The sequence below is a fragment of the Tiliqua scincoides genome, chromosome 1 (assembly GCF_035046505.1).
Source record: "Tiliqua scincoides isolate rTilSci1 chromosome 1, rTilSci1.hap2, whole genome shotgun sequence".
Lineage (NCBI taxonomy): Eukaryota > Metazoa > Chordata > Lepidosauria > Squamata > Scincidae > Tiliqua > Tiliqua scincoides.
In genome coordinates this window covers 297,927,661-297,947,355 of record NC_089821.1, presented here as the reverse complement: position 1 = coordinate 297,947,355, position 19,695 = coordinate 297,927,661, and positions in this window count along the sequence as shown.

The following is a 19,695-nucleotide window of genomic DNA, read 5'->3' as shown; positions in this document are numbered from 1 at the left end:
TTTATACAACACATTTCAAGACTTCAAAGCACTTCAAATACACTAGCTTGGTTTTATGTACAATGGCCCTGTAGGGTAGGCTAATGTTATTATGTACATTCCTGTCCCTATATTAATATTTATTCACAACAGACCTATAATGCAAATGGGGGGTTGAAGGTGAAAGAACAGGAACTTCTGAAAAGTCATCTAAAGAATCTGCACCTGGGGTTTGGTTTGAACTAGAGACTTCAGCTCTACAAGGTAGACCAATGTTATCGTCCCTGTATTATCTCAGTGGATGGTGCTCATTAGAACTCATGGCTGTTAGCCAAAACAGCCACCCTGCATCTCTTTCTCTCTCTGTCTACTGTAACATCTAGTCCTGGGTGTCAAACATAAGACCTTTGGGTCAGATGTGGTCCCCAGAAGCAATTTACCTGGCCCCTGTTATGATAGGGTTCTCCCAGCACGATATCTTGAAATTATGAACAAGATTTACGTATTTTCTCTTCTGCCATTTGCAGCTAATGCATTTCAGTGTAAGAATCCAATCACTTATTTCTGGCCATTATTTGCTTAATGATGCCACTTCCTGCTTAATGATGTCACTTTTGGTCCTCAGCAGGCACCATGAATGCTATTCAGCCTGCTGTATGAAATGAGTTTGACACCCCCGATCTAGGCAGTCAAGAAGTGTGATATGATGTCATTATGCTTTGGTTTTCCAGCCCCCATCCAGTCTACTTAGGCCCAATTCTGTGCAGTGGTATCACTGCAAGAACTAGTGTCCCAACAGCAGTTTGAACTTTATGACCATCACTAACAGTGATGTAGTTAGAGGTGCATGTAGCCATGGGCTTCCGGAGTGCCATTGGAGATGCCATGAAGGCCCTGGGTATGGTGGCAGGTGAAGAAGGCCCACCAAAGCCAGTAAATTGGCAGGGTGAGTGTAACAGGATGGAGGGTAGGTGCAACTGGTAGGAAGAGGAGGAGGGCCAGGAGTGTGTTGGTGCTGGGAGAAGGTGACACCTGGCCTGATTATATTCCTTCCATTGGGAGCTGACATGCACTTTTTGTCTCCTCAGACTTGAGCCAGCTAAATCCTATGGAGGTGAACTGGAATAGTATGGGTATAACTTGATCTGAAACAGAGACGCCTGCATTGGCTCGGTCATGTCGTGAGAATGGATGATGGCCGGATCCCAAAGGATCTCCTCTATGGAGAACTCGTGCAAGGAAAGCGCCCTACAGGTAGACCACAGCTGCGATACAAGGACATCTGCAAGAGGGATCTGAAGGCCTTAGGAGTGGACCTCAACAGGTGGGAAACCCTGGCCTCTGAGTGGCCCGCTTGGAGGCAGGCTGTGCAGCATGGCCTTTCCCAGTTTGTAGACACACTTTGCCAACAGACTGAGGCAAAGAGGCAAAGAAGGAAGGCCCATAGCCAGGGAGACAGACCAGGGACAGACTGCACTTGCTCCCAGTGTAGAAGGGATTGTCACTCCCAAATTGGCCTTTTCAGCCACAATAGATGCTGTTCCAGAACCACCTTTCAGAGCGCGATACCATAGTCTTTCGAGACTGAAGGTTGCCAACAATCAAGCTATAAAGAGCTTTAAAGTTTCAAACAAGCACCTTGATTTGGGCTGAGAAAGGAATTTGGCCGTGAGTGACATTTCACAGGCAGTGGTGCAACAGAGTCGGACCTCTGAACCCCAGTAGGCTGCTAAGCCCCAGCCGCCATATTCTCCACAATGCTCTTAGCCAGAGGTGCTCCTGGAGGGGGGGGGCGAAACAGTAAGTGTTTTCAGGTGCCCAGAAAAATCTGTGAAGCAGATTCTTCCTGTCCACTTCCAAGCCATGAAAGCAAGGCGGGGACGTCTCCCCCACTTTGCTCTTGCCTTCCCGAATGGCTTGGAAGCAGAGGGGGAAGAGCCATTTCACATGGGCACCTGAAGGCACCGTTTTGCCACCTTCCAGGGATGCCTCTGCTCTTAGCTGCAATGTTACACTAAGAACAAGGAAAGATGAAAGTGTGACATCTTCCCGGTGCTCAGCTAATAAAAGAAACAGCCTTAAATTCAGGCAAATAAAGGCACATCAGGTTCTCCCTATGCAATGATTTACGAGGCCTCTGGGTGTGAGCTTCAGCTTTTCAGACTTGCAGTGTATGCTTGGATTTCCCTCCAATAACCTGAGTCGAATGTCTCCCTAATTCCTAGTTAGAATGTGCTGACCAAGGTCATAAATTAGCCATGCAAAAGTGAGCTGTAAAAGGGAATCGGTTTGCAAGTCCTTAAGGGAGCCCCCAAACACCCCCCAAACTCCTCCCAAGAGATTCTGCAGTCAAATCATCTCCACCTCATCCCTCTTACAATAGCACCCCAATTGCAAGCACCACTCCAAGGGGAGTCTTCATTGTCTTGATATACTGACATAAAACCTATAAAACAGCAATTGCCTTTTTTGATGAGTCCCCTCACAAGTTGGTCTGGTGATGGATGTCATCGCAGGCTACTACTTTTAGCAGTTCCTTCTGAACTTAGATTGGACTTCCTTGGAGTAATGCTCAAGGACTTTCACTTTCTGCCTGCAGTGCACCTTGACGAATAACTCCCTAATTTGGTCTCTCTTTATTCAATGGAGTGAGATCAAGGAGCCACTTGTTCCATATCTTCCAACTGCCCCTCTTTATCAGGGACCATCCCTGTTTTCTGGTACTGGCTCCTGGTAACTCCATCTCTTTGTATTGCCTTTTTAAGGGTTTTTGGACATGGCTTTTTCAAAATATTGAACATTCTTACTGGGTTCCTTCTACCATTGCTACCAACCCGCAATTGTCTGTTGAGATTTCAGCCAGTCAGATTCATAGTGAGATTAAGCACATCCGTTAAGTGTGGTTTTCAGATGTCGAAAGGAAACTATTATGGGTGGTTTGCTAACACATCTGCTTCACAAGGCACGGTGATCCAGGCTGTTGCGGGGTCAATGAGTGCAGAGTGCAGTAGGCAAAAAAGAGCATCCAGCAACACTGCAGTAGTGGGGATGGGCCGTGTTCACACAACCAGTGTGGGCTTTAGAAGACAGATCTACTTAAAGGTGTGTGGGTGGCCCATGGCTCCTGTAGGGTCTCAGCCAGCCTACCCCTTATTGCCACCTTCAGGAGTTGCATCAGACTCAAAATTCACTTGCAGCCAGATCCCCCTAAAAGGCATGCTGTATGGGAAGGGAACCAGGAGGCTTTGGAGGAGAAGGGATTTAAAGCCTCCTGCTCCAAAATGGGTATCCTTGCACCTGAGCTAGTGATGACGACTTCTGTCCAAAATAGCAGACCCGGCCACCACATGGGACAAATGCTAAAGAAAATATTATTATGGTGAGAGGAGCCCAGGGCAAAATTGCTTATGGCCCACAGAAGTCTTAATGAGGTCCTGGATGCTGCATGCACTCCAGTGGTACAGATGCATTGGTGGGGGTGGCGGGGTGATATTTTTGTATGACTGGGCTGTTAATGTTCCTCCACAAAGAAAGTGAGCATTCCAGAAGAAAAATATTCGAGTCCAGTGGTTCGCAAACTTTTTAGCACCAGGACGAACTTTTTAGAATGACAATCTGTCGGGACCAACCAGAAGTGATGACATTGCTGGAAGTGACATCATTATGCAGGAAAATTTTTAACATCCACAATACAACAAAATCAAATTATGGGTGCAGTCCTAACCCCTTATGTCAGTGCTTTCCAGCACTGGCATAGTGGTGCCAATGGGACGTGTGCTGCATCCTGCAGTTGGGTGTCGCTCACGGAGGCCTCCTCAAAGTAAGGGAATGTTTGTTCCCTTACCTTGGAGCTGCATTGCCCTTATGTCAGTATTGACATAAGGGGTTAGGATTGTGCCCTAAATTATGTAAGTGAGACTGCAATCCTAACCACACTTTGCTGAGAGTAAGCCCCATTGAACAAAATAGGACTTACTTCTGAGTAGACCTGGTTAGGCTGGTGCTCTAAGTAAATTAAAAGTTTGCAATAAGTACGAGTTAAAAAAAACATTTAAAATAAAGAACCCTCCTCACCCTCCCGAGCAGTTGCTGATATAGTTAAAAAATTCCCCAAATATCCTGAACGCTGCAATCCTATCCACACTTACCCAGGAGTAAGCCCCATTGACTATCATTGTTAAGAGTGTATTCATAACAGCCTATTAAAAGTACAGATCTGTCACATTTCCCGAAATGCAGTCATATACCATGGTCACATCAAGTCTAATACATTAAAATGCACATGGAAATGAATGGGGACCCACCTGAAATTGGCTTGTGACCCACCTCGTGGGTCCCGACCCACAGTTTGAGAAACACTGCTCTAGCCTATAAATCCCTTCAGCTTTTAATTTTCTATTTTCAGGACTCATTTTTTATTTTTTAACGAAGAAGCCCCATTTGCCATATGAACCCCCATTTGCAGTGCATAAGGGGACAGTTCAGGCACCCCAGCAAGAATGAGAGCCACCTCAGAATAACTGACCAGAAAATAACTGACCAGAAAAGTTATTCTGAGCAGTGTTTCTCAAACTGTGGAATGGGACCCACTAGGTGGCTCATGAGCCAATTTCAGGTGGGTCCCCATTCATTTCAATACTTTATTTTTAATATACTAAATTGGATGCTCCCATGGTATGTGATTGCATTTGGGGAAATGCTACAGCTCTGTACTTTTAACAGGCTACTATGTATATTCTTTTAACAATGATAGTCAATGGGACTGACTCCAGGGTAAGTGTGGGTAGGATTGCAGTCTAGGTTTGTTAAAAATTTTCCTATTTGATGATGTCACTTCCAGTCATGACATCACTTCCGGCGGGTTCTGAGAGATTCTTATTCTAAAAAGTCGGTCCCGATGCAAAATGTGTGAGAACCACTGGATTAAAGGATAACAAAATATACTTTTCATTGAATGGCCATGCCTGTTTGCATTTTGAAGCTAAACAGAGCTTGCACAATTCACCTCTGTACATTATTTCCTCAAACCAATTCTCTGTCCCCTTCCTACAATTTCATTATTTCAGCCTGCTGAAACTGTGGATTGGTTATTATTATTATTATTATTATTATTATTATTATTATTATTATTATTATTATTATTATTATTATTATTTAACTTCCAAAATCAGGGCCCATTTCTTAAAACAATAATAAAAATAATAACAATAAAAAATAAAATAAAATCAGGGTTTAGTTAAAGTTCCTCTGCTGCTCCTGGCACATCGTCAAAAAATAAAAGAACTGAATACAAGGGTGGAAATGGTAATTAGCCCCTGTCACAATTCCTGCTGCTGATGAAAGAATTCACAGTATGCAAAGCAGGCGAAAGCTACCCTGAGAGTGTCAGGCCTTGCTTCCTCTGATAGAAATTGACAATCCCCGGGTTAAAAGGTAAAAGATGATCTCTCCCCTTTCTTTTCCACAACGCTGTTGTCTTTTCACTCAGACCAGCCTAAGGTGTATGAGTTAATAAAAGAAATTAGAAAGACAACCAGATTTTGCTTTATTAATAACACACTGTCTGCTCCTCTGTGTTGTTCCCATATTCAAGTGAAAGTGGGGATTAGTGGCTTTAAATGTACGTACAACTTGTAGAGGCTGAATGTCTTAAAAATGCAGGCTCAAAGAAGGAAGAGGACAGATTTGTTTACTCAGAATAGTCCCAAAGTCTCAGGTAAATTTACAGCCTGTCTCTGAGCGTACTTACATGAGCAACACAATAATATTTGTATATAACATTTATATAGCTTATAACAATTATAGTTTATTAATTATTATTATTATTATTATTATTATTATTATTATTATTAACACACCATCAGTGTCCATGGCACTTAAGAACATAAGAACAGCCCCACTGGATCAGGCCATAGGCCCATCTAGTCCAGCTTCCTGTATCTCACAGCGGCCCACCAAATGCCCCAGGGAGCACACCAGATAACAAGAGACCTCATCCTGGTGCCCTCCCTTTCATCTGGCATTCTGCCATAGCCCATTTCTAAAATCAGGAGGTTGCACATACACATCATGGCTTGTAAACTGTAATGGGTTTTTCCTCCAGAAACTTGTCCAATCCCCTTTTAAAGGCATCCAGGCCAGATGCTGTCACTGCATCCTGAGGCATGGAGTTCCACAGACCAACTACACGCTGAGTAAAGAAATATTTTCTTTTGTCTGTCCTAACCCTCCCAACACTCAATTTGAGTGGATGTCCCCTGGTTCTGGTGTTATGTGAGAGTGTAAAGAGCATCTCTCTATCCACTTTGTCCTTCCCATGCATAATTTTGTATGTCTCAATCATGTCCCCCCTCAGGCATCTCTTTTCTAGGCTTAAGAGGCCCAAACGCTGCAGCTTTCCTCATAAGGAAGGTGCCCCAGCCCAGCAATCATCTTAGTTGCCCTCTTTTGCACTTTTTCCATTTCCACTATGACCTTTTGAGATGTGGCGACCAGAACTGGACACAATACTCCAGGTGTGGCCTTACCATAGATTTGTACAACGGCATTATAATATTAGCTGTTTTGTTCTCAATACCTTTTCTAATGATCCCAAGCATAGAATTGGCCTTCTTTACTGCCGCTGCACATTGGGTCGACACTTTCATCGACCTGTCCACCACCACCCCAAGATCTCTCTCCTGATCTGTCACAGACAGCTCAGAACCCATCAGCCTATATGTGAAGTTTTGATTTTTTTACCCCAATGTGCATGACTTTACACTTACTGACATTGAAGCGCATCTGCCATTTTGCTGCCCATTCTGCCAGTTTGGAGATATCCTTCTGGAGCTCCTCACAATCACTTCTGGTCTTCACCATTCAGAAAAATTTGGTGTCGTCTGCAAACCTAGCCACCTCACTGCTCACCCCTGTTCCAGGTCATTTATGAAGAGGTTGAAGAGCACTGGTCCCAGGACAGATCCTTGGGGCACACCGCTTCTCACCTCCCTCCATTGTGAAAATTGCCCATTGACACCCACTCTCTGCTTCCTGGCCTTCAACCAGTTCTCAATCCGTGAGAGGACCTGTCCTCTAATTCCCTGACTGTGGAGTTTTTTCAGTAGCCTTTGGTGAGGGACCGTGTCAAACGCCTTCTGAAAGTCCAGATATATAATGTCCACGGGTTCTCCCGCATCCACATGCCTGTTGACCTCTTCAAAGAATTCTATAAGGTTTGTGAGTCAAGACTTACCCTTACAGAAGCCATGCTGACTCTCCCTCAGCAAGGCCTGTTCGTCTATGTGTTTTGAGATTCTGTCTTTGATGAGGCATTCCACTTCACGGGGCTTTACACAAAAGGGACAGGTCGCTGCCCTCAAGAAGCTTACAATCCCTGATGCATATTTGATTACAAAGAATGGGAAATGAATGCTTGATTCACTTGTCACTTTGGGGCAGTTGCATAGTTAGGTGGGAGCTGGGGGTGTCCGCAGGACCCGCTTCCTTCCCTCCCCACAGCATGCCTCCCCCCTGTCCTTTCTCTACCCTCTGCCTGCCTCCCCCTCCCTGGAGCACCTCCTTCCCGCCCCCCTCCCCGCCCCCGCTTACCATGCTGCGGCTTGGCAGTCCGTGAGATCGCCAAGCAGCGGAGGACGGGTGCCTACCCGCCACAGGTGCTGGCCCAGCAGTGAGCCTTTACAGCACATTTGCAACAGTGTGCTCTGGCGAAAAGCCAGAGCGCCGTACTCAGGATTGGGTTCTTTGGGTCCAATCCTACCCAATTTTCCAGTGCTGATGCAGTTGCTCCAGTGGGGTGTGCGCTGCATCATTTGGTGGAGGGGCAATCACTGGGGCCTTCTCAAGGTATGAGAACATGTGTTCCCTTACCACAGGGCTGCACTGTGGCTACCCAGAGCTGGAAAGTTGGATAGGATTGGGTCCTAAGTCAAGATGTGAACTGGGGACATGATGGTGCACATTCTTAACTGGTATATCACACTGGCTTTTTAGTGTGTTAGCCAGAGGATCTTATAGAGATCTATAAGCTTATGGCTTGCATGGCATGCTGCTCATGCAGGTAGGTGATTAACATGAGTGAAGAAAGTGGGTCAGAGAGGACATCTAAACTGGAGTCCTGTAGGGTTGAATCATACATGCATACACATCTTTGACTTGATAAATGTCAAGATAAATGAGAATTTTATCATTAAAATGAGACAGAATTTTCTCATTGTGTTTTCACTTATATGAAATGGGTCTGCGGTTTCAGTCTTGAGAGCTATTTCACAGATTCAGAAAACAGGCTTTTATGGGGCTTAGTGATTGCCATGGTGTGCTACAAGGGCATCACTGAGCACACACATTTCCGTAGCCTCAATGACAATAAACTGGTCAGTGTCTGGCCAGTGCCTTAATGGAAGACTACCTGGCACTGTCATACAGGCCACTTTCAGTTCCATAGAAAAAAGCCAGGCTGGGGTTGTAATAAAGAACTATACCTACAGCATCACGCTTGTTTATTTATTCAATTTTTGCTTCACTTTTCTCCCAGATGGGCACTCAAAGTGGCTACCTGGTTGACAGCTGCCTAGCGTCCCACTTGAGTATATTTCATATTCTACTGCAATAGAATGACTGCCAGCAAAAACACAAGGGAACTTTCTAGACCACATGGAATTCCAGAGAGGAAGAAAACTGTATTTGGGGCTACCGCACTGCTACTATAAGATAAGAAGTGGCCCTCCATGTGGCACAAAAAGGTGCCATGGACCAAATTAAATGCCCTTCTTTATTGGGATGCTCCAATACTCATGACAGAAGGCAGTTGTGTAGACATCGCAGCCAAAGCCAATCCACCCCAACCCTGCTACTGCACCTGTACAGTCCGTGGACACTGGAAGTATCAAAAAAGCATGACAACATTAGGCTGTAGCCAGCGAAGGTTGAACAATAGCTGAATATCAAGAAAGAGGGAGTACGCCATAGTTGGGAGCTGTTGGTTCAAGTTCAAAGTCAGGGTGAAGAAAACACTTGCCCAAAATTGAGTTGTTGAAGAATCTGTTGGAATTTGGCTGCATCACCATCTGCATGGCTGTAGAGGACAATGTTCTCAACTATGAATGGTAGTTCAGGTTTCTTATGAAACCTGAACCAACCTTCTATTCCTGTTATGTTTTAATGATACAGTAGGATATTTTATCATAGGAAGGGGGTATTATCACTGATTACTTTGCTTTCCCCTCTCTCTTCCAACAAGTTGAAGACAGAAAACCAAACAGGATGCAAGGACGTCATGAGTCATGTAGGCAAAAGCCTACAGTTCATTGTTGCCCAGGTAAAGAGCGAGACATGAACCAGATGCATGTAAAATTAGGCCACATCCGGAGGACCAGGTGCGATCTCAAGAGGATAGACTCACATCGAAATCCTGAGTTATTGTAATGGAAGATCAGAAGATCATCAAGTGGATAATGTGGTGATGACAGTGATCCCATGTTTTGACAGCTGTTTGTCAGCTCTGGGAAGGGCAGGGCTGGCTCCAAAGCTGTAATCAATCAAGGCCAATGGAGACTCTGATGGACACCTGAGCTTCATTTGACCTTGATGGGACTTTGAATGGACATGGACTGAAGAGATGGCTCAGCTGAGCCTAATTTGGACTTAACAAGGGGCTAACAAGGTAGCTCACAGCTGAGCTGCATTTTGGATTATGAGACATCCAAGGATAAAAGGCAGCTTCAGAAGGACCAAAGGCTACCCTGACCCAGAGGGAGATGCTACCTGACCCAGAGGTGACCTGACCTGACTTGACCTGGCTTACCTGGGCTTTGACCTCGGACTGTGACCCGGCATATTGACTTTGGACTGTGAGCTGGCAATCTGCATTTATTGGACTGGGACCTGACTCTGACTTTTGCTTGCTACACTTGTGAGTTTAACAAGGAAAACTAATCAGCCTTAAGCGGGCACAAGGCCCAGTGGGGAGGAGCTGTGGCACAACAGTTGTTCACCATAGGAGACACCAACATGTCTGCTTGGAGGTCTCCCAGTCCAGCTAACCAACACCATACTTCCAACTGCTATGCTAGAGTCATCTGGAACACTCCTTCTTTTCTTGCAAAATATTAAGTGGCCTGTCTGTGCCCCTTTTTCATCGATTTGCCACCTACCTTCTTGCTCCCCCTGCTGGATTTTTTTTTTTTTTTTCACTTCCAGGCCAATTCTGAAGAGTCAAAAGTGTGTATGTAAAATATGTTCTAATAATTATGGCTCACAAGCTATAAGAGGCACAAAGTGTTCATAAAAGATCAAGATAGATGAATTTTCTTAATAAGTGGCTAAAACATCCTCGGAATTTCCGGAGCTATTTTGCTGCTCAAGGGTTTTCAATGCAACGCTCTGATGATAGAAGAACCACTTCTATCAAATATTAAGCTACTGTAAATTTACTATAATTGAATAATTTGCCTCTTAGCTTTGGTTCACTAAAACTGTAGCAAGGTTCTCATCACTAAGTGATCGTTCTGCAGTCTGTTTCAATATATGTCATGTCAGACAAGGCTCATATATAGTACCATTTAAGATTTAGTAATTCCAAAGCCAAGGGACCTTGTAAAAGATCTGGATGATTGACCATAAAGTATGCACGTATTTAGTCATATTAAATTACGATTAGAGCTCTGAGCTTCAGATTTAAATACAAAATTGATAAATCTTTTGCTACTTTAGAAAAGTGCAATCTCACACAACTCAGATTGAAAATGAGAAGATATTCAAAGCAAAGAGTAAGTGAGCGTGGTATGATTTTTGTAGATTTAAGAAATATTTTTTGGGCCACATTTGCTCTCACTGTGGGAAAGGTGGGGTTGCAGAATAGGTGCTTTATTTGAAGGCCTGATCAAGACAAACTAGCCATGTAGATGGTGGGCTAAGCCAGGGGTGCCCAAACTCTGGCCCTGGGGCCACTTGTGGCCCTCGGAGTCTTCCAATCCAGCCTGTGGGGAGCCCCCAGTCTCCAATGAGCCTCTGGCCCGTGCTGGAGCACATGGTGGCCCAACACAGCAGCTCTCAATGTGAGGGCAACTGTTTTACTGCTTGTGTGAACTGTGGGATGAGGGTTCCCTCCACTGCTTGCTGTTTCATATCTGTGATGCAGCAGTGGCAGCGAAGGAAAGGTCAGCCTTGCTTTGTGCAAGGCCTTTTATAGACCTTGAACTACTGCAAAACCTTCATTCATTCATATAAGTTCCATTTCTAATAAATTCATTCATTCAAATTTATTCAAATTTGAAATGTAAATTAATTCTTTTCTTTTTTTTCCTGGCCCCTGACACAGTGTCAGAGAGATGATGTGGCCCTCCTGCCAAAATGTTTGGACACCCCTGGGCTAAACACTTAAAAAGCCAGTATCCAATCCTTATTTTGTACAGGAGCTTCAGGGCCCAATCCTGTTCAGTGTGCTCCAGCTCACTGCTGGTGCGCACTGTCGCAAATATGCCATAAGGCATGTTTGTGACCCTCAGTGCCAGTGGAGCAGTAGCCCTAGCTCAGCTTTGGCTGGTGCTGGGCTAGCGCCGGTAGAACATTGGAGCTCTGCCGCTCGGCAGTCACGTAGACCACTGGGCAGCAGAGGTAGGTGGGGGCATGGGGGATGGCGGGGAGGAAGTGTTCCTGGTTGGGGGGAGGTGGGAGAGGGCAGGGAGAGGGCAGGGAGGAGGCGTGTCGGGGGAGGGAGCAGGGTGGGAGGGAGGCGGAACTGCTAGAGCTTCACTCCACCAGATTCTGAGCTTCCATTTTGGGCCACCGGCCGAGATGGACACTCTTACTTCTACACTGACCTTTGGGTCATCATAGAATCGAGTAGCCCCATTGTAGGGTTACTTGCTTTACCTGCGGGAAGAGGACAAAAGTCCTCTTCTCCCGAGGAGCTGCTGGCATTACCCGCTGAGTGTGCAGGATGCAGCGGCAGCTGTTTTCGGCACCACTGCAGCCCTGGGTGCCAGGCAGTTCAGGATTGGGCTGCCCATCAACCATCTCTTTGTGCAGTGCTTTTCACCTGGTGTGCAATTAAATGTCCAAAGGTGTGCTGCAGAGGTTTGGAGCACAGTGGCTGAAAATTTATTCCGGGTTCTGCAGCTCTGTTTATAGGGCAACTGTCTGTAGTAATGAATCATCTAACCTTTTTCCTCAAACCGGTGGAGGAAGAGTCTTCCAGAAGCTGGAAGTGACATCTGTCCCGTCCAAATATTCCAACTCCCTTCTAATGCCCACTTTTTGGCTAATTAACACCCTCCTTTTCCAAGAACAGCTGTGGTGTGCAAAGAAATGCAGAACTCCTTATCAGTTGAGCCATTAACAAAATTTATTGCTACAAACACATACGCTCCCTGCAAGTCCTCTCCCTGCAAGTCCTCTTGTCCAGAGCCTTTCCCTCCCCAAAACTTCACTTAACTCAGTGGGTGAAGGTGTGAAGCCTCCAGTCCAAGTCCAATCCAGTCTCCAAAGCACAGTCCAGTCTTCAGCAGAGTGTCTCCTCCAGCAGAGTCCTGGCAGTCCTCTCTTCTGTGTCCTCCAGCAAAGTCCTGGCAGTCCCCTTCTCTCGTAGGTCTGGGGTCCCTCTGGTCAGGTAGCGTCTCCCTCTGGGTCAGGGTCCCTCTGGGTCAGGGTAGCTTTGCTCCTTCTGAAGCTGCCTTTTATTCCTGTATGTCTCATAATCCAAAATGCAGCTCAGCTGTGAACTACCTTGTTAGCCTCTTGTTAAGTCCAAATTAGGCTCAGGTGAGCCATCTCTTCAGTCCATGTCCACTAAAATTGAGTGTTGGGCGGGTTAGGACAGACAAAAGAAAATATTTCTTTACTCAGCGCGTGGTCGGTCTGTGGAACTCCTTGCCACAGGATGTGGTGCTGGCGTCTAGCCTAGACGCCTTTAAAAGGGGATTGGACGAGTTTCTGGAGGAAAAATCCATTATGGGGTACAAGCCATGATGTGTATGCGCAACCTCCTGATTTTAGGAATGGGTTAAGTCAGAATGCCAGATGTAGGGGAGAGCACCAGGATGAGGTCTCTTGTTATCTGGTGTGCTCCCTGGGGCATTTGGTGGGCCGCTGTGAGATACAGGAAGCTGGACTAGATGGGCCTATGGCCTGATCCAGTGGGGCTGTTCTTATGTTCTTATGTTCATGTCCATTCAAAGTCCCGTCAAAGTCAAATGAAGCTCAGGTGTCCATCAGAGTCTCCATTGGCCTTGATTGATTACAGCTTTGGAGCCAGCCCTGCCCTTCCCAGAGCTGTCAAACAGCTGTCAAACATGGAATCGCTGTCAACACCACATTATTATTATTATTATTATTATTATTATTATTATTATTATTATTATTATTATTATTATTATTATTATTATTATTAATTTATACCCTGCCTTTTTGCCCAACGGGCACACAAGGTAGCTTACAAACACTTTAAAAATACAACATTAAAAACAATCATTAAAAACAATTTACAAATCTAAAAACAAACAAACCCCGTGGATTTTCATATAAAAAGCAAGAAGCAAGAATGCCAGCCAGCCAGTCAACAATTAAAAGCTTTTTGAAATTAAAAGGTCTTCAGTCCATGCCGAAACATTAGCAACGAGGGAGCAGTTCTCAGTTCTAAGGGGAGGGTATTCCACGGTTTGGGGGCCACCACCGAGAAGGCCCTCTTCCTGGCCGCAGCCCCTCTCACATCTCTTAGTGCCGGCACAGACAAAAGAGCCCCCCCAGATGATCTAAGAGCACGGGCAGGATTGCAGGGAAGGAGGCGGTCCCTCAAATACCCCGGACCCATCATCCACCTGATGATCTTCTGATCTTCCATTACAGCATCCTAAGAGGAAAAGACCAGAGCGGTCAGTGTGCTGTGACAAGAAAAATGTTGAAAATTGCTGTCCTAGTAGGAGACATTTTGTAACAAACACAAATGGCTGCTCACAGCTCACATGGTAGTGAAATCTCTGGTACCTTTTTTGAAAAGGGAAAATGCTGCCCCTCTACCTACGGATGTGGGGGTGTGTTTTGCCTGGTATCATCTGGCACAAGGCATAGAAATGGGATTGGCACCCGACTGGGCAAGGAAAGCATAGTGTGCATGTTGCCGGCAACCCTCTGAATTTTGAGACTGCAGGAACTTGTGACAGGACCGGCTGTGCTTTGCTCCAGCTCTGCATTTTGCAGCCTGGTCACCCTGAAAATATTCAACTTGGCTCAAAGTCAAATTAAAATGATCAGGCAATGCAGGATTTGGAATGTGCCTGGACCTTAGTGGAGCAAGGGAGCAGTGCATTCCACGAACCGCCTGAGGTGGCCCCCTTTTTGGCATATCCAAGTTTCCCCCCCATCTCATTCTGAGCCGAACATTTAAAGGCTGTTTCTTGTCACGCACATACCAAGCCTGTGCAATGGCACTGCTGGCATTCTCTGTTGTTTTCAGGAGATGTGCTTTCGGGAGTTGGTGCCATTAGCAAATCAAAGTCCAGAACCAATGCCCCTTTGGCTATGGAGCCTTGAATCGTTATGGCCCATAGAGCCATTGGGGTATATCCCTGGTACTCAGCAACAGAACAGAAAATGACAAGAAGGTAGAAGAATGTCAGTGCATAACATCCACTGATGTGTTTGTCCTTTAATTCAGGGAAACCTAATTGCGCATTGTGCTGTAATGTGGCTTGTAAACCACCTTGAGTGCCTCCATTTGGTAGGAAAGACAGGCTAGAAATTCTAAAACAAAACAAATAAAATAAAACTGTCATCAGCCTGAAAGAGGATAAATTGTGCTGGCAGTGAGTCTCTGCATGTCCTCGAAGACTTCTTTGTTCCTCTGAAGGGCACTTGGATGCTAAGGCACTTCTCATGTACCATTAGCATAATTTGGGGTCCCCTGTGTGCAGGCCAGGAGTGAAGGGTTAATGCAAGTGAGAGTCTACTGCATGACTAAAGCCAGATTCCATAAAATCCCAATGTGGGACCATCATGGCTGGGACAATAAATTTACTATTGCATCCGGAGTGGAATTTGGCAGCCTCTGTATGCTTTACGCATGCCAGACATTTTCACTGCATGTTCCAAATCGTCCCCTGGTCATAGCACATGATAGGGAAACACCCATGTATGCACAATTCTTTGTAAATGCCAGAGCTGCTGGATCATCACCTAAGCCAGAGGTTTTCAAACTGTGCTCCATGAAGCCCTGGAGTTCCTCCAAAGTTTATTGGGTGTTCTTCAATCTGAAGATCAGGCATAGTGAACATAGTGAAAGCAGAACTGAGTGAAAGTTCTCAAAAAAACTTTCAGATTAAAATATGGAGGGGGCATGGCAGGTACTATGTCTTTATGCATAAGTCCCCTCGCCTTACATTAGAACAGGGGTCTCTTAAACTTTTCGGCTGAAGGGCTGCATCAAATATCTGGCACGGTGTCAAGGGCTGGAAAAAAAAAATTAAATATACAATGTAAATAAATACATTAGAGTTGGAACTTAGATGAATTACTGAAATGAATGAATGAATGGGCTCAAATGTCCAGGATTTCTCCAAGCACCAATGGTTGGTTGGTTGGCAACCTTCAGTCTTGAAAGACTATGGTAGAAGCCTACAGCACCCAGTATTCCCAGGCGGTCTCCCATCCAAGTACTAACCAGGCCTGACCCTGCTTAGCTTCCAAGATCAGACAAGATCACTCAAGTGATCCAACACAGCCCAAGAAAAAAAGCACACACACTTAAATGGGCCCCCATTCCCCCACCCTACAAGTGCAACTCTGGTTGTGTTTAGTCAACTGTGCCAGAGGCTCTCAGGGGATCAGAGGCTGGCCGCGGGCCGGATAGAGGCACATCGCGGGCTGCATCTGGCCCCTGGGACGGGGTTTGGAGACCCCTGCATTAGAACATAAGAAGAGCCCCACTGGATCAGGCCAAAGGTCCATCTAGTCCAGCTTCCTGTATCTCACAGTGGCCTACCAAATACAAAACTGTGGCAAAACAGGTAAAGGCAGTGGCCTTCATGCCACATGTCAATTTACAATCATAGCAATGGGTTCCTGGCTAATAGAAATGGAAGCCACCAAGAACTTAGGGGAGGAATGCTATAGCACTGTAAGTCTACACAGCATTCCCTACCTTCTCCCTAACAGATCACCCCAATTTCAGGATATGAAGATGGGCTGACAAAATAGTGGGAGGGACACCAACAATTGCATTTCATTTGGATAGTTCTACCACTACCTCTCAATGCACAGCTGTTGGAGACAATAGTTCTATTCTAGGTCACATACTCAGTTCAAGCAGGACAACAGTGAGTCCCAAAGATACATGGCCAGCCATAAATCAATTCATCCAAATTGGGCCCTGCACTTTAGGGGGACTCGTGCTGGGGGAGTGAGCAGATCACCCACTGCTGCAGCCAGGATCTCACTGTTCTGGAAGCCAGAGTGGTGAGTGGAGTACCTGCTCTTGTGGACCTGCCAGCCCTGTGTCCATTTGGCCTGAAGTAGGCCTCCTGGAAGCAGTTGGCATGTCACCACCAACTATTTCTGGGTGTTACATTTTGTGCATGGCACCATCAGAGCTCAGTATGCCACAGTTGCAGTTGTCACAGCTGCTTGGTGAATGGGGGCCCACAGGGAGAGTGGGGGACCCCCATGAATGTTTTGAATTGGGCGCCACTGCTCCTGAAGCCAGCCCTGCAAGGACATGAACTGAACATGCATCCTAGAACATGCTCCTGAATCTTATATGATATGCTGTTGTTCCCCATGAGTCAAATAAATATGTAAAAGGGTTTCATGAAAGCAGAAGGTCTGAAAACACAGTCATGAGAGTGCTGTGTTGGGAATTCTTCTGTCGTGGGTAAGTCCCTTCAGGGATGGGACCGTAACCAGGAAAACCTGATGCAGTGATGCCACACAGCGCTATATCTGAAACCTCAGATGAATGAAATGCGAAGCAAATTTGTGGGTTCTTGCTCAGACAAAACCTCTGTGGGGAATTTTGCATTAAGTCAAAAGACTGTCAATAGGGCTTGCAAATTCTTTTTGAGGAAGGTGCCAGTCTTTTGCTACTGCCGCCATTCACTCCTTTAAACATTCCCCTTTTTTCAATTTTTTTAAGCTACTCTGTAGCATAAACAGTGTTTTCCAAGAAAATAAAATCATAATGCTACCCTCTTAGAAGCGTGAGTGCAGCCAAGGGTGTTAGAGCACTTTTTGATTACATCAAAATTGCCTAAGACAAGACTGACTGCTTCATTGAGTTAATGCAGCTGTGGGATCTGAAAGACACTGATGGAAATAACATTGGTGCTTTCAGAAATGTTCTTTAAGACTAAAGTAATGCCAACCTTGGCTGTGTTTAAAAGATGAAAAATAGACCCATGAAGGTGAGAAATGGCAGTAAATGGCAAACATGATTTTAATGGCGAAGCATCAAAAGATTTTATTTTCCCGAGCAAAAGAAAACTTGATAAGCATTTAGCCCGACTAAACTCAACTCAGGAAGTGCTTACAACCATCTCATGAAAAGGCAGCTGATACCTGGGATTTTCAATATACACATACAAAGGAGGCGTCTCTAGAATCTTTGCCACTCGGCCTGGGTCCTGAACAACCTGTTACTCTCAGACAGAAAGCCTTTGGTAGGTTTCTGAGAACATGGAAAACTCAGGATAGCAAATGCCAAAATGGTAGCATCATCTTCCCCCAGTGGTAGTCAGGTGTTCAAGGTGGCTGACGGTTTCCATCAACAGGGGACTCTTATTCCAGGTACGCATTCGTTGCCCAACCCTTCTCCCCCCACCCAAATAACCCCCCATAAGTATAACCCCCGTAATCATACCAAGGCCCTGCGCCAGCGGAATGTATGTGCTGCCACGAAAGCATCACAAAGCGCTTTGCGGCAGTACAATGCCCAAGCCTACCAGCAGGAAGACTGGGGCCTTCCTGCTGTAGCAGGTGAAGTGACAGAGGCCCACTGGAGGAGGTGAGTCCAGTGCTGGGGCAAGGGGAAGGCAGGCTGGGAGCTGAATGGGATGGGATAGGGAGGAAACGGAAACGGAGGTGGGCAGATTGGACCCAGAAGGTGGACGGGATTGGCGGTGCCAGTGTGGGTCGAATCCTGAGGGCCTTCACAGAAGCGATGTGCAGGGTGGGGCAGCAGGTGAGGCAGGAGCACCTCAGCGGAGTTCTAGCAGTACAAGTACTGCTACTTCTAGCAGTACAAGGCTGCTAGAATCTAAAAACCTGGCTACACCTGAAGACATCTGTCAGAAAACATCACTGTACTACATAACCTATCAGATTTGGCTATGGAGTGATGTCAGTAAGGGCAACTGAAGCTGACTGAGGGCCTGATCCTATTGGGCCCACATGGGTCCACTGCTCATGCTCAGTGTTGCAAATGTGCGATAAGGCATGCCTGCGACACTTACCGCCGGGCCAGCGCTGGCTTAGCGTGAGCCTGCTCTGGGCGGAGGCCAGTCAAATGCTGCCCGGAGCTCCTGGTGAGCGCCAAGCAGCTGAATGGTGAGTCAAGGCAGGGGAAGGTGTTCCAGGGCAGGGGAGGGGAGAAGACAGGGTGGGTGGGGGTGGGAGGTGGACAGAGGGGGCAGTGATGGCAGCAGGCTCTGCCATCATAGCCTGACCCCTCTCTTGGCCCAGGAGGCACAACATGGGTCTCCTCGATTCCATGCCTGCTCAATAGCGGGAGTAGATCCAAGGAGACCCATTGGGGCTTCCTGAGTCTTACATGGGGCACATGAGCGTGAGCTCCCTTACCCCAAGGAGACCTGGTGCTGCTTTCCAGTCCTGTTGGATGCAGTGGTTGCCATTTCGGTGCGCTGCAGCCCTGGGCCCTGGGGAGCATTGAATTGGACTGTAAGAGAGAGGAAGATGCAAGAGAAGGGAATATAAATGAAAGTCAACTCGATTGTGGAGGCACCGTTGAAAGATGGGGACATTCTGACACCCTGGCAATGCTTCTCTTAAAGAGTGGGCAGTTTTGGCTCTACTGTCATTCCGTTGCTGCTCATATGAGATATATGCAGAGTGATCTAAATGAAGAAATCAGTTTCTACACCTAAAGTTCCATTGCTGGCTTGGAGTAACTATGACAATTACAGCAAGTTGGAGGAGAATAAAGAGTTACAATTGCAATTTAAAAAAAAAAACATTCCTTCAAACCCCCTGACTTGCTGGAGATTTCTATACCAGCAATGTTTGCAGGCTCAGGGGGGAAAAAAAAAAGACATTTCTACGCATCTATTTATATGTTGATCAACGTACTAATTGCAATCAACAATTGGATTTGGTGTGAAATGTCACTGACATTACACATTTTCCCCCTTGAAAATAAACCACAATCATGGGAGTGTGATACTTGCTACGTTCTGCTTTGACATTTTAATATTTTGCTTTGACACGCAGGAGTAGTTTTGGCCAACAATGTCAAAAAAGATGGGAATCCCTTGGAAAGTATTTGCAAAGCTATCAATCTCCATCGCATTATTGGAATCCCCAAAGGAAGAAGAGTTCATGAATTGTTATCTTAAGTATAATGAAAATACCTAAAAATTTGTTTAAAATTAAAGTTCTGCTCTCTTCTGACACAATTGTGTATTTTTTTTTTTAATCGTCAAAACAGTGTGTATTTCAGCATGTATTTAAACACATATTTTTTTTCAAGTGTCATGTATTTCCTACCCAAGCTGG